This window comes from Planococcus citri, chromosome 4 (assembly GCF_950023065.1).
Source record: "Planococcus citri chromosome 4, ihPlaCitr1.1, whole genome shotgun sequence".
In the NCBI taxonomy this organism is placed as follows: Eukaryota; Metazoa; Arthropoda; class Insecta; order Hemiptera; family Pseudococcidae; genus Planococcus; species Planococcus citri.
Genome location: NC_088680.1, coordinates 26,402,648 through 26,419,225, shown reverse-complemented (window position 1 = coordinate 26,419,225; position 16,578 = coordinate 26,402,648). Strand labels below are relative to the sequence as shown.

The window sequence follows — 16,578 nt, the reverse complement described above, 5'->3', positions numbered from 1 at the left end:
ATTGATATCGAAGCAAAATGACACCCTCTTCCTCCTCCTCTCTCCCCCTCCCCACCCCTAAGTGAAGGTTAGAGAGTCATTCAAGAACTTGACAAAATTGAAGGACCCTACTTGATTTTTAGTTCGGCTTCATCTGGTTTTTGAGTTGCATTCTTAATATGGTAGCAGAACGGTGGTTAAAATAATCGAGTTGCTATTTTTACATAAATAGGTAGTGGCTGAATTTTTTTAAATTTTCGTGGCAATTTTGCGATGGTAGCCTCAACATGGTAGCAGAGCTGTCATATTGGTGCAGAAGTTTCCAAAATATTGACAGAACAAACTCTTAGGTCTCTGAGCGATTCCTAAGCTGACATTGGAGGATTTTGCGTTAACGTTGTTGCATTAATGGTAGCAGAGCTGCTGAAATGGTATGTAGTTGGGTTGCTAAATTAACGAGAAGGTAATCTAATACTACCTACCCAATTATAGAATAGTTTCAAGTAGAATAAATAAAAAAATTAACGGGATTCCCACTCATATATCTTGTAATATAGAAAGTATTCCAAAAGTTGTTTAATTCTTTTCAGGATCATCTCGAGAAGATGATTTTGGAAGCTGTTTCGAGCAGATTTTAATTTATCTCAAGTTAACTCCTAAAAAATAGTAGTAGACTAACTCAGTTGTACCTACCTTAGGATTAAGAAGACCGTCTTTTTTGTCTTTTTGAGGTAAAAATAAGTTGAATTTTTGATCTTTGATTAATGACGCACATATAAAAGAATTATTTACCGGTATTATTTTGCATTAATCAGTCATCGTGAGAGAGTTTTTCCAATTCTTAGCATCGGTTTGTCCTCGTGAGAAAGTCCATAAGATAGTGTGTCGTTTTTTAAATTACTTTGAAGGTATTTAAACCACGGAACAACTAATCATATCAATCTGATTTCTCTGGCTCGATCGTGTGAAATGTATTAATCATTGAGAGATGATTCAATGTCACGATTTTGTTGCCATTTTATATTCGTAATATCGACCCAGGTAATGAATCGAGATTCCAACTTGAGATTAAGTACCTACCTCTACCTGTGTGCCTTCCTTCATTTGTGGGTAGGTACCTACAATGAGTACATGTCGATTCTGTATACCTGCGATATTAAAGTATTTTGAGTCTGGCTCTGTATACAATGTGACGTTGCGAGACAAGTTTTATTCGAATGATTTGCCGAATTTCTAGTTAATGATTCATATTTGAATTGCAAAGATGAAATTTAATATTACGAAGAAATGTGAAATTATTCTCGAAAGAGAGTGTGCAATGTGCATGGAAGTCGAATGGTCGAGGTTTTGTTGGTTTTAGCTTTTAGTGAAGATTTTTCTAAGAATAGGCAGGAGAAGGTGAGGGGGTTGATTTTCTCACTGCTCAATTCTTTAGTTATTGAAATTTTATTATTATAGATAGGTATACCTATTATTTATTTATTTTTAATGTTGGAAGCATGTTTTGTCGAGATGTTCCCCTCCTTTCTCTTTTTAATTCTGAGGGTTTCTGAAATTGAAAATATAATCATGATGAAGACAGTACAGTTGACAGATTTTATTTTATACCTCAATTATTTTCTATAGGTAGTCTATTAGTTGGTATCCTAGGATTATTTTCACCTCATGCTCCTATTCAACTACAAGTAGGTATACTAATATTTTTTGCGAATGGTTTTATTCCAGGTCGTCGCAAGGATCGCGCTTCCAAAAAGTCCACTCGCAAGAAAAGTACTCGTCCAAAATCACAGCTAGTTTAAATTACACTATGGTATGATGGTTTCCAGTTCCCATTTCGCGTTCCAGCTCAGCAATTATCGTTACAGTAAGTACACGTGAATCTATAGGTACATTTAGTATAATGGGTTATTTAGCATGTGAATGGAAAGACGTATTTATATTTAAATTTATCGCGTGTTTTTACTCCTCTATTTTTTTTCTGAAAGTTGAAACATTAAAACGTATTAATTTCCGCTTAGTCATCGTGATGCAACTCGATGAGGTGCATTATTCACAATATCCGACCTAATTCGAATGAAATTTTCACATTGAATAGATCTGTCGGATTTGTAATAATAGTCGAGTAAAACTATAGGGTGTTCCATCGAAAACGTATTCGATGCATTGATTTCGATGTGGTTGGGTAGGTTGAGTTGAAGTGTAGGTAATTAGGTATCAGATGAACGAGAAACAAAAAAAAATTCTTAATCTATTTTTCAATACCTACTGATTTTTGTAGATTTTTCCATATATGAGCTGAAAAGGCCCTATGATGAATTAATAAGTAGTATTTGATAGAAATTCTTTCTGTTGGCGAGAAAATTGAAGTGATTTGAGTGAAGTTATCAATAAAGTGCACGAGTACCGACAAGAATATTTTATGATTATTTATTTCAAATTGAAGTCATAAAAATGATTTCAAGTACCTACTAATACTCTGCTCTTTTTTTATGCAAACAAACACCTACCAATTAACCAATGAGATGCCTTGAAATTCTGATATTGTTGTCACAAGTTATTAATTGTTGAAAAAATTATCAAGCCGCGCTCACATTGTGCTTCAAAACAGAGCATATTATAGTTCGTTTATTTGTTTTTTTTTGTTGGACTTTGATAAAATTATTTTTTTTATCTTAGAAAGGATGCCCCAACCTACAAAAAAAAAATTTAAGTCAGGCTACAAAAATTTGAAAAAACATCTGAAAGTACACCACCAGGGCTCGAGACCAAATTTTTAAAAGTTCTAAGTAAGCCTATTTCCCATGAAAAAAATCAAAATTTGATCAAATTGAGGTAGAATGCTGAAATGTGAGTTACAGATACCATATTTTGACCTTCTGAACCATTTGGTAGTGGTTTCGAGCCACTCTAGAGTCTCTGCGAGTTTTGGGATTTTACAGTTTTTGAAAAATTGTTGCAGGTAAGAAGTACCAAAATGAATCTGAGTCACTATAAACTCGGATTTAGCGCGATTGTGATCCCTCTGATCGATTAAAGCACAAATTTTAAAATCTGGTTCTGTGGTTCAAATCCAACATTTTTGCAAACGAATGCTCTTGAAAAAAAATAAAATTTTTAAACTTGATCGGCTCAGGCGCAAATTTTTATAATCCGTTTTTGTCAATAATTCAAGTCCAAAATTTTCTCCAGTGATTGTTTTTGAAAAAAAAAATGTTTCGCTTTTGAGAGCATCAACTTGAAAAGCTGAACTTGAATTCATTCCCTATTTTTCACCTCCTGAATCAATTTTGGTGGTAGTTTTAAGCAGTTTTGGAGACCCTGGTCAATTTTTGTTAATTTTCCTGCTTCTGAAAAAAAATCAATTGAAAAAAAATAAAATAAAATAAAATATACCCATGGATCTGAACAAGCAAAACCTAATTTTAAAAACTAAAAAGTGCTCAAGTTGATAGAAAAAAATTTCAAATTTTTTATCAAAAATAGGTAATAAATTCATTTTTAATGTTTTTAATTTGCTCAAAATATCTCAAAAACAATCTTCGTAGAAAAAGATGAATGCTTTGCTAGAGAAAAAATTAAAATTTTTTTGGAGATATTTTTTTCAAAAGTATATTTTGTTACTTAATTAAAAATCTCTACCTCCTTTATTGAATTATTTTTCATTTTTGAAACCTAACATGTGGACTAGCTACCATGTGATACATTTCATCTCAAAACGAACAATTTGGGAGCTTGGGACTCTTGATTTTGCTCAAAATTTTGATTGGATTCCTCCTGGTTCTGGACCTGCTGATCGTAAGTTCATTAGTTGAAGAATCATAACCACTTGATCTGTGACCTTCCCTCGGAAGAATGAAGAAGGAGCCTACAGAGTTAATCTTTGAACACATTGTTTTTCTCGAATTTTGATACCTGCCATGAGTACGTCTCCTCCTTTCAATTTCAGTCAAATGGGGGGGGGGGGGGGAATCAAAATAGTGTGGTACCTATATCGATTATCATGTGTATTTTTGATGAAACTGTTTTCGAATTTTAATTTACTCGTTTGACATTACGAATAGTCCTATGGGGGTCCCACAATAAGTTCCTTAATTTCATTCAGTTGAACAAATCGTATATGAACAATGATTAGTTGGGTTTTCCAAGGTGCTGATTTTAAATTTAAATTTAAATTTAATTTTTAATTCGAGTCACCGAGTCCTGATCCTAACAATAAGGCTTCAGATTGTTGAAAAAACTGAAAAATCACTGTGATCTGTAAGATCTGTTATTAATCTACCTATTGAATTTTGTGAAGTTCTAGTTTCGAATTTCAACTCATTTTTCGATTTGAGTGTCCTAAGTTTCAAAATACCCCCCCCCCCCCCCTATTTTCAAAAAATTGGGTTCGATCCGTGATTTGTTGGTTTCGATTTTCAGGGAGTCTAATTTCTAATACTTCAACTTATTTTTTCCATGCGAGCACCTAAACCTCATAATAAGACCTTCTAATTTCATAAAATTGAAAAAAATCGTTATCTGTTTTGAGGTGCTGATTCCCAATTTCAACTTGATTTTTTGATTCAAATCTCCTGGTGCTGGCAACTGAAAAATTCCTTTAACCTGTGATTTATCAAATTTTCTGAGGCACTGCTAACTCCAATTGTCAAAAAAAATAGTTTATCCTATGGTTCGTCGGATTTTTCAAACTTCTTTTTCTGATATTATGGACCACTGTATCCCAGTCTCCAAATTTCAAAAAATTGAGAAACTCGTTTGTACCATTCGTTGTCGAGTTTTCCAAGGGGTGATGCTGATTTCAAATTCTTAAATTTTGAATTCAATTTCTAGACCCACCCTCTCCCCTCCTTCTTCCCCATAAATGTTCAAATAATTGACGTAATTTTTGACGATCGTGCTCTTATCATTCATTTCCAATATTTCCATGATAAACATTTTTCTCATTGACTGCTCGTCCCTTCAAGTTTACAGGTAGGCAACATGTTTATCCATGTTTTTTCTCATTGTTAATCGTAATAATCGATCAGCAATCGATTTTCTACTTGGTGACTTGGTTGGCGAATTTGTCACCAAAGAGTCACCACACAAGTTTTTGTCGACCTTTTGGCAAATGGTTGGTGAAGTAAGAATCTCCCTATGGGCCTTGGAAAATATGTTCGATGGTTTGGTGACTTCTTGGTTACGGATTAACCGAGCAGTGACCACGAGTACTAAATTGATTTTGTACTTGGTGACTAGTTTGGCAAATCTGTCACCAAAGAGTCACCATAGGTACAGGTTTTATTTGTCAACATTATGGCAAATGGTTAGTGAAGTAATCAGCAGAATGTCCCCATGACCCTTGAAAAATATTTTCGATGGTTGAGTGACTTCTTGATTACAGATTCACCAACGCCAGCCTCAGTTATATTTTAGTTTTCGTCACTGTGTAAATTGATCGCCAAATCTCAAGTATTTCCTACCTTTAATGGGACACCCTGTATATAATCTGGCTCTATAGAATTCCATCAGTCATCACTGTGAAACTAGGCAATTTGTAAAGATATGTACGATTTTTCTCGTCGAAAGGAAATCCATTCTTATTCAGCACCTACAACAAATGACCCTAGCACAATATACTCGATTAACGTGTCCAATTCTCAGATCTGTCTTTACAGACCTATGACACCTATCCCAATACTTTCTCTTCTCAGGTAGACATATTAGGTATTTATTTGGGCAATAAAACGAACTGAACGAATCGCTCATATGAGATGCTATGCGGATGGTGGCGATTTAGGCGGCATAACATAACGTAATATTTTTGTCTGTTCCATCGAAAAGCAAGGTATAGAGGTACGCGATGATGACTCATAGTACAATGCACCCAAACCACATGTGGGATGTCCGCGCAGGTATTCGGACTTCGTGACTGGCGGTCGCTTTGCGCGAAAATTTATCTACTCGCGGATGAAAAATTTATGGATATTTTAGCTCTAACGAGATTTCAGACTGTGAAAACATTGTCGCCATTTATGTGTATGTACTAGAAATAGAATACCTTATCGATGGGATAGGATGGGATAGGAGGATAGAGCATGCGCAGGGTACATGAAACGACGTAGTAATTGGTAATAGTTTTCACCTGTGGAAGATACATATGATTGTGTACATAACCTTGGGGGTAAAATTAACACCGCGACCTTGTGCTCTTCACAGAATGCTCATGCTCACCATGCTCAATACAGTTCTCTTAGATCTCTGGTTTTATATACTTACCTACGAGTAATCGTACAACCACCTGCTGTATTTTTATATACCGTCGTCGTGCTAACGTGTATCTGTAATGGGTTCGCAGATCAAGTGTACCTACCTTTATGTGTGAGACCTACCTACCTCTTCCCCATCTGAATGATGTATGAGTTTACATACATTTGTACATGTGGATCTGGATATCAAGCCAGAGCCACAGTAATGAGTACAGTGTACCTTACCTTACCTTACCTAGCCTAGCCCAGACCTACCGAATATACACGTAGTATATGTAGAGAGAAATAAATTGGCAGTCTAAAACAACGCGATTAGATGCCAGATAAGTTGGAAATGCTAACCCACCTACAGAATAGGCAATCATAATAATAAAAGAGGACGAGAACACAAAGAGAGCACACGGTTTATGTTCTCTTTTTTATCGCATTGTGTTTAGGCAGGTACGTTGTACTCTCCGCAGAGGCACTCTGCTCTGCTCACAATCCTCCAGCAGCGTGGCGTACCTTATACCTACACCTTTGGCTTTACATACCCATACCCGCGTACGTATAATATATCTATGCATGGAGAGTCGACAGAGACTGAGAGACCCAGGAACAATAAGAGAGAGAGGCATTAATTTACCAAAGTATTAAAGCCGGACCGGAACATAAAAAGATGTAGCGTGTAGCTGGGCGATAACGTTTGTTAATCGGTTTACCTGTCTTTACACATTCACACACACACCAATCACCAAACACTTGTTCGGTATCGATAAAGATAACTGAACTGTACATCGCGAGAGGTTTTTTATTTTTTTATTCTCTATCATTGGTTTAGTTTCGAAAGGTGTAGTGAAGGTGTTAAGTCGTCTGTGCAAATTACGAGTACGTACTCATTGGTGCTTCGTTCTATGGTTTTGTTTTTGGTCGCGTTCGATTCGTTGTTTTTGTCGCGAGTGCACGTGTGCAAATTTGTGACGATTTTGAATAGGTATTGTGAGTAGAAGTTTGTGCCGAGCCGAATTTTGAGACTGAGGAGGTGAGTAGTTCATATCAAGAGTATTTTTATTTAGAATTTATATAGATCAAATTTTGTCGTTTTTGTTTTACCTCCCCCCCCCTTTCATTCACGGTATTTGTAAACATCTTCATCGGACGAATCACCTGTCCCAATTTTTATGAGAGTGGTGCGGAGAGGGGGAGGGAGTAAAAAAAGTAAACAAAAAGTTGATTTGTGAGAAGTTGAACCGATTTTTTTTTGTCCTCATCTACGTTGTAGGTTTCTATGAAGAAAAATCCACAGAAATTTCATCACCCTCTTCCTCAACTGAAAATTGAGTGTGGCTGAGAGCGTCCCTTAGTCTTAAAAAAAGGGGGGGAAATGTAATAAACAAATTTTTATTGAGAATTCTCAATTTTATGCTTACATCATAATTCTTTTAAATACGTTTATTTCTCCTTTGAAAAAAAAACTACTCTCAATCACCTGAACAATTTTGGTCCCCTTGTAAAAAGTCCTTTAGCAATATTGAATTTAAAAAAAAAAAGAAAAAAAAATTGAAGAGGGTCCAGTGAAAGTTTTTCAAAATAATTTTCGATTTCTCGTCAACGCCAAAAAAATAGTGATCCTCGAACTTCAAAAAGCCCTCGAAATTGAAAGAAATCTGTTACAGAACTCTTCTGAATAATCTCTTTTTCAAGTAAAACTCTCCCCCACTTCAGATCGAGTGGTGTTTTTCGTGGAAACGAAAATTATCACAGACATTCGACAGTCTGACTCAGAATTTTTTTTTTTTGAGAATTGTTCATCAATTTTTTTTATCTTTGAGGGGCTCTGTAGTCTGTACAGTGGAATCGATATTGCTTGGAAAATCGTAGAAAGTTTTCTCTTGGAAAGGGGGTTAATTTAATGAATTCTAACTCAGAAATTAAGAATTAAAAAAAATTTCTTAACATTCATTTTATTTTTTTCCATTTTTGGAGGACTCTGTACAGGGGGGGGGGCGATATTGCTTAGAAGATCGAGTTGAGCTTTTTAAAAAAACGATCATTTATTTTAAAAAATTCAGTCTCAGAAATAGAAAATTTTCAAACAAATTTTTTATTAGGTACCATTTTTTGATTTTTTTTCAGCTGCGAGGCCTCCCAGCACCATATTTTTTTAATGAGGGGGGAGGGGTGAGAATTTTAAAATAAATTTACCAATTTTAGAAGGTGAGAGCAATATGTGGTAGGTACCTACCAATGTACTTAATATAGAAAATGAGTGTTTTTTTTTACTTTTTTCAAATTCTAAAAGTGCATAGGTATGTAAAACTTTAAAATTATGATATTGATGAACATTTTTTCTCGATGTAATTTTCACCCCCTAAAGCCAAAGCTTACTATTTTCTATTTTCTACTGATCTAGTTACATAGGGTCCCTTCACGTTGAAATTTTGGCTTTTGCGCTGTATTCTAATCCTCTTATTCAAAGTAATTAGTAAAAATTAATTATTTCAGCTGAAACTTAATGAGTCTCTTGCTAATTTGAGGATGCTCAACGCAACCTAAAAATCTGTCTCTGTCGTTTCAGCAAATTCCTGTCAAATTTTTCAAATATTATTTTTCAATTTTCCTTTAGTAGTTTTCAAGCTGATTCAACAGTTTTTTTATGATATTTTATATTTATATAGCCACAGGTAATTAGGTACCTACCTACTTTTTTAAAAAAAATTTCGATAGGTATTGCGACCATATTTTTTGACATTTTGCTTGATTATTGAGATTACATAAATTTTTAGCCAATTTGTTCCCAAGAGTTGCCTAAATTGTGCTGAAATTTTATTAGGGACTAGTTTTTGATATTTTTATTTTATTTGTGATTTTTTTACTTTTTTCTGGCACTTTATGTGGTTTTTATAAAATTTTATTGCGTTTGATAATATTTCATAAATTTTTTGAAAAAAATGTGTAAAAATTTAATTTTTTGAAATTGTAAAGTTTTTCTTTTTTTCTTTTTAAATACGTATTATTTTAGACATTTTTGAGTTATTCTGCTCCAATTTTGGCTAATTTCGCGTTTTTTTAATAAAACCTGTTGTTTTTGAAAAATTTTATGAGGTTCATCGTATAATATTAATTCATGAATTACAGTATTAAAATTTGTAAGAGGTTTTTTTCATGATATTTCGCCCAAAATTCGCAATGTTCCTTCAACTTTCAACTGTTTTCAATTGTTTTTTTTTTACCATAACAAATTTTAACAATGTTTTAAGAAATTTTCGCCGAATTTTTCTCAATTTTATTGAAATTGGTTTTCACTTTTCAGTGATTTTTAATGATTTTTTAGGGTGATTTCGTATACATTTTGTAATTTTCGTTAATTCTTTTTTTTAATTTTGATTTCATTCTTGACCAATTGTTTGGCACCTTTCCACGATTTTTTTGACATTTTTGACATTAATATTGCAATAGGTAGTAGAAACACAAAAAATTAACGACAAAAACCAAATTATAATTTTTCCCAACAAAAGCCTACTCGTCCAAAAAATTTAAAAAGTTTTCATTTCATTTTTTTGGTTTTTCTGAATTTGAAGTGGGGGGGGGGCGTCTAAAATCTTCAAAGATTTTTTTTCTCATCAACGCCATCATCATTTTTGGAGGGTGGAAACAAAACATACTGCAAAAAGAAACTTTACTGTTACCTATATGAATAAAAACACCCCCACCTTCCTAAAAACCCCTGGAAAAGTGAAAAAATTCCAAAAACCGATTTCACGTTCGCACTACGTTACGTTACTACATTTATTCCGTTTTTACCACGTCATCAGTCTTTCCGTTTCATTAATTTTTTTGCTCGTTCGCTAATTTTACACTTAATTGCCACCTGTGCAGTGTGCAGTGTGAATTCATTATTATTCATGATTTCAAGTTAGATGCCGTAGGTAGAGGTATAGCAGGTAAATATACCTCATCATCGTGCGTTATTTTTATTCAATGACGAAAATCGTCATTCTGGGAATAATATACCTACGCTAAATTTTTTCCTTTTATTTCCAAATACATAATATAATATGTATGTATGTAATACGTGAAAGTTCTTCATAACAAACAACGTATACAGAAGTATGGTTGCATAGGTAGAAATACTTACGTAGATTTCTTTGAAATACAAGTACCTACCTATTTGTGATAGGTATTTACTCGAATCTGGGGGGAAAATCAGAGACGTGACGAAGTGATGTGTTGTAGGGGAGGGGAAGGGCGAGACTAAAATTTTCTCTTCTTATTTCGCCAGATTTTCCTAACTTTTTATCTCGCACCCCCACCCCCTCCCTCCTCCCTCCACCACAGATTTTTCCAGCCAATTCCAGATGAGCTTCGAACAAATTTTGGAACGGAAAAGTTGGAAACGATAATGTGAATAGTTTTAATTTTTTTTTTTCAAAAATGATTATTTTATACGAAAAGTCTGAATTTTTCTATTGATTTGGTTACGTTTCCAAAATTTCTCAAGTCAATTTTTCTATTCTTGAAAATTGTTGAAAAATTGAGCAGCATAATGAATATTTGTCCGAGTAAAGCGAGGGCGAAAATTGTGAAAAAATTAAATTCGAAACGCAAGCGAAGAGAGGACAAAAGCTCCCAAAAATTCGCAATAAAAAAATAGGATTTTTTTTTGATATTTTAGCAAAAGTTGGAACTTTCTGGCAGTTTTGACTGGAATGAAGAGACATTATTTTGGAAAATTTCAAGTACATACAACATCATTTTTTATGTAAGAATTCGATTTGATTTTTCTGCTCTCCAACTTTGGTCTGAGAACTGAAAGGGAAAAGGGAAGTTGAAAGCTTTTAAAAATTCGTAATTCAATAAGTAAAAACCCATGGATTTTAGTAATTCTTTGATTTTTCTTACTCGCAAATTCTTTCCAACTATTCCCAAGTTTCCCAACTTTTTCCAACTCACCCAAATTAGGTATCCCAAAAATTCTCAATTTTTTTCCAAAATTTTTCTGACTGGTGGGGAGGGGGAGATGTGCTGTTCGTTTGGCACACCTGTAAGGAAAATTCTCCTCGTTTTTTGTGCCTCGTACACATAATGTTTTTGACTTTGTGTCGATTTGTTTAATTTTTATTTTTCGTTCTTACAAAGTTATCAGTGTTTTTACACGATTCTTTGTATCCAATATGATTCACGATGGGTTCAATTACCGGATATGATGAATGAAGATGCAACAGTGATAGGAAACAACGAATCCGTGATAAAAAATAATCATCTCTATCAATTGAGAGCTCATTTACTATTTTTCGAATTAAATGTAATAATGATTCATTTCATTACTATCGTATCATTATCTAGCTTACCATAGACACTCGATAATAATCACTGGGTATTTTCCCTCTTAATCACAACCCCTCTTTTCTGGTCTTCTTTCCATCGAAACTTTCTCCAATTAAATATCAAACACGGCAGCGCGATATTGTCTCTCTACTCTATACATCGAACGATGCATATTTTCAGAACAAATCAACTCATCATCAAATTTCTCAACATCCGTTATTCCAGACGACATAATCTGCTAACACAACACGACATGTTGATGATGGCGGGGAAAATTCCCAGTGACTAAATTGACCGGTCGTGGTTAACATTGCAGCGATAGACAGAGGCAGATAGGACAGGGAGGACAGTACTATACGACATATTAATATTATCTTGATTCTTTATTTTCATACATATACGTGAAATCATTATCAGTGAATCATACTTTATTAATAAAACCGTATACGTTGGTTTAATAAAGATATCTATATATTTTTTTTTTTGGTTGTTGTCAATAATTTCCATCGACGTATATCAATGTGTATTTCGAGTTACCTACTACGAGTGGATTATGGTACAGGTATGAGGTATAGAAGGGGAGGGGAAGGGAGGGTGGTATTTAGGTGTTTTGGAGTACCTAAAAATATACATACGACACATATTGCGTATGTTTGTACATTGTACATTGTACATAGGTACGTGGATATTTATATGGAGTTATTGAAGTAAAAAAAAAAAGAGGTAAAAAGAAAACAACACTTGTGCCATTTTATAGAGAGGTAAAAACAAACGGCGTTTATTTTAGGACGAGCCATCGACGAATCGACGATGTATTTTCGGCTAAATTCATACCTGCATAATTAATAATACAGTTAGTACCTGCGTATACGTATATTTATTTGGCGGCAGTTAGCGTTTATAAGAGTGAGAGAGGGTGATGGGGAAAGACTATCATTTGTATACGTATCAAAAATAGAGAAAGGTATATATAAAGATTATGTGGGCATTAGAGAGAGAGAGAGAGATAGAAACGAAACCTTAATAATGGATGGCGTTAGAACAATAAAGAATTATGTCAGATGCTGATATCACGTCGAGTATATGCTAGGCCTCCCCCTCCCCCCGCCCCCCAGCGTGAGTTTTATTAAAACGACACGTTTTAAATATAAGTACCTAGTAAGTAAGTATAGAGGTTTATTTTTCTTGTAAATTTGAAATTCATTCGAGTAGTTCAAGTAGTTGGTTGGTTGGTGTATAGAAATGCTCTCTCTTGCTGGCTCCTAGCTAGGCTGGTGTATTGAAATTTAAATATTCCGATGTACATAGTTAGATAATTGTACGAGGTTGGTATTTTGTACGCGGATGTCATCCTGTGTGTATAAGTGTATAGTATATGCCTGTGCCTTGTGCCTTGTTATGTATTAAAGTGCGGTCACGATGTGCATTGTTATTGGATCACCGAACGAGTAATGGGTTTGTGGCGGTTCTCTTGAAGAGAACAGAACAGTGGAAAGCGTGTAGTGTGCTCGTATGGTTCATGGTGTCTAATGTGCGCTTTGGGATATGTACTTTTGTTGTGCTGTGTTATGGGATTTATATTATTCGTGTTTGGTTTCTTTCTATGAACTATACTACCAATAGTGTTGGTGAATAGTACAACTTACTCGAGTTTTTACCTTCGTTGGAAGAAGAGATTTTATGGGTTTTCCATCGAATAGTGTACAGGTAAAATGTTTGAGACCATGTGCATTTTAATTATACATATAGGTACCTACCTATCGCCTATTATGGGAAATAATTCGCCATTATACGAGTTTATTAGCGTTATTATGTATGTATATTGTATGCATGGTACTTGTGCATGTGCATATGTTACGCTTAATTAGTTTTTTATAGTGTGGTTGGTGGTTAGAGTTAGAAATTTTTAGAAAATTGTGATGAGGTGATGCGAGTTTATAGGAAGGGGTTATTTTTAGTTTTCTGCGTTGAATTTTGCCAATTCTACAAGCTGGTGATGCAATTTGGGATGAAATGTTGGTTCAATGAAAGATCGTGATTCATCATTCATGTGAGCTAAATTGAGCATAGAGTCAGATTTTGAACTGAAGAAGATGGTTTTTGAATTTTTGGAAATGGTGGAAATTACCATTTTGGCAGGTTTTATTAATTCTTAAAGACTGAAAAATAATAATAAAATATTGAAATAAAAACTTGAAAAATTCAACGAATAAGTACTGAAGTTGACCCACGATCGATTACGATGAATTTCGAATCAATCTGGAATCTTCAGAGGCGCGACAAAGTGATGAGTCGTAGGGAAGGGGGAGAGGAAGGGTCCGACTGAGAATTTCTCAACTTTTTTTGCCAGATTTTCACAACTTTTTACCCCGGATACTCCCCCTCCCCCGGATTTTCCCTGCTAATTTATCAGATGTGGTTCGAACAAATTTTGGAATGGGGTGTTAAAAACAAAACAAAAATTAATCGATGAAATGAACTCATCACAAAGAAATCAAAATTCGGAAAAATTCAATTTTCAATTCCAAACAACAAAAAAAGTTTGAATTTATTCAGTTGTCTTATTTTGCCCATTTCTGACGTACATTCATGACAAAAGTTGATGAAAATTACACTCATAGCAAAAATATTAAAATTCGTTTATTTTTTGAATCTTTTCGAATTTCGATTTTTTTGCGATGAGTTCATTTCATCGAGTGAAAGGGGGTTTTTTTCAACTTTTTCAACGAATACGTAAAAATAAGGGTCAAATGGGTCAACTTCACCGACCAAAACTTTTTTTCATGTTTTAAATCAAAAAATCGCATTTTTTTGCAAACTTTCAATTTTTTAAATCGACTTTACGAAATAATCCCATCCCAATTTTTTAATATGTTGTTTAGCATGAAAAGTTGTCTGTAATATATTTTTTTCAGAATTTTTGAGGTTCGGAACGATATGAAAACTACGTTTTGAAACTTCGAGCTAATTTTTCGTATGAAAAAAAGTGGCAACACTGATTTTTATGATATCACCAAAAAGTCTTTCAAAACCCCCAGCCATTGGAAAAAATTCCATTTTTATAGATATCGCGGTTATCGAGTAATCCACATGGTGAAATGGATGATATTTTAAGCTCACTGAAAACTTTGGCAACCCCTAGCAGCCTTTAAAAAAGGGCTAGAGGGCTGCGATTTGCGCCATTGGTCATTGGTCATCCTTTTTGGAAGGTCTTTCCACAGGAAAATTTTCAATAAAATCTCTGACCCCCCCCTTACCACTTCTTTGTCGAATTGACTTGGAAAACTTACGATTTCAATTTGTGAGGTACAGAAAGTAATTTTTAATATAGGAAGTTTGAACGCCGAAATTTCAGGCTTTTCGGTATTTTGCGCTGTTTTGATCGATTATCGCACATTCGATATTCGATTGCATGATTTGCCATCATTTCCGAGCTAATATGGGGCGTTGGGGCCTCCAGTTAATTGAAGTTGAATTTTCTTTAGGAATTTCAAATAGCGTCGGAAGGCATTGTAATCAATTTCAGCAGCTGAAAATTCAAACCGGTCCCAAATTCACCAATGAAAATTGATCAGGGCTGGTGAATTTTATAATCTGAGGTAAAGGATCGAAAAATGTAGGCTATTTTTTATGAGTTAAAAATGTCAGAATTGAAAAAAAAACGACATTTTCTAAAATTCACCAAAAATTGAAAAATCAAGTTTGGCTGCTCAAAATTTGGTTCTAAGTAAGGCCCAAATAACGTACTTTTTCAGAAACCCAAATTTCAACCATGATCGAAGATGACGGGTCGTTAAAGATTCCTTGATAGAAATCGTTCAAATTGTTATAATTTTATTGTGAAATGTTGCGAAATTGCGTCAAATTTTCAGCAAATTGCCTAAAAGTTGAAATCTACGAAATAACAAAACTAACGTAGGTAGAGGTACGCATAAATTACTGTTGAGATAGGTCAGTGAAAAATTGATAACGTAGTGCCATAATTTTGTAAAAAATATTGCTCAAGTAGCTTTAAATCTCGAAAAATATACCATAAATACATAATCTAAATTGTAATACAGATAAGAAAAATTCCAAAAATGATTGTAAAAAAATTGCTTGGATACTTATTGGTAAAAGTTCAATTGATGTAAAAATTGCATGAAATTATTTACAAAATTACCTACAAAATTGACTGAAAATCAGTAAAATTGAAAATTGAAATTAATGTAGAATTGGTTTTTAGATAAATTAGGTACTGATATCTAAATTTATGGCAAAAATTGAAGCTAAAACATTGTTTAGTTGACTTCTATATTTTCATGTTGGAAATAGAGGTTGATAAATTCTGCTCTTATTCCACATTCTTTTTCAGTATACTTAAGTAGGTAGTTATGAGTAATGATTTTTCAATTCAAAATATCCAAAAATGTCTTTTATTTGACATGTTTACCATATTTTGGTGGTGTAGAGTGCTTCAATTTTTAACAAAATATCACGTGTTTAATGTTTTTTTTTTTTTTTTCTTAGTTTAGTACAAGACAAGTATTTAAATTTTTTCATTACTTTTTTCTGATTTGTTTCAATTTTTGAATACAAAATAGGTATCCAATGTTTTGTTCTGATATTTTATGACTGCAAAACTACTTTATCTCATTAGTTGAAAATTTTTTTGAAAATTTTTATAATTTTTCCTTTTTTATTTCAAATTTTTTTTTACTTTAAATTTTGTCATTTTTAAATTTTTCAACCTTTTAGACGAGAGAAAACGAAAATTTCCCTTGAGATAAATATGATAATTTCACCGAAAAAAAAAAAAAAAAAATTAAAAAAGAAACCAAATTTTGTATAAAATCTGTCTGATTAAAAATGTGAAGCTTTTTAAGTTATTCTTTTAATGCTGCAAGAAAGACAAAAAATGATGAAAAATTTTGAATAAAAATATGCTCAACTATTCAAAAAAGTGAGTTGAAAAATTGATGCATTTTACCCAAAAAAAGACCAAAACACTTGAAAAAAAATGGGAAAAATTGAAATTCAATACCTATCTATCTACCTATTTTAA

At 33.5% G+C, this 16,578-nt stretch overlaps 1 protein-coding gene across 2 annotated transcripts in view; it reads left to right on the top strand.

Moving 5' to 3' along the window:
• Positions 1 to 7,025: 7,025 nt before the first annotated feature.
• Positions 7,026 to 16,578, top strand: part of LOC135844510 (uncharacterized) — a 38,649-nt gene continuing 29,096 nt past the window's right edge. The window contains exon 1 of one of the 2 annotated variants that reach the window (XM_065362731.1): positions 7,026 to 7,248. The gene's annotated coding sequence lies outside the window, so the exon portion shown is untranslated. Of the gene's footprint in view, positions 7,249 to 12,982; positions 13,242 to 16,578 lie in introns of those variants that run through there. The other variant, XM_065362732.1, reaches the window with a different exon arrangement.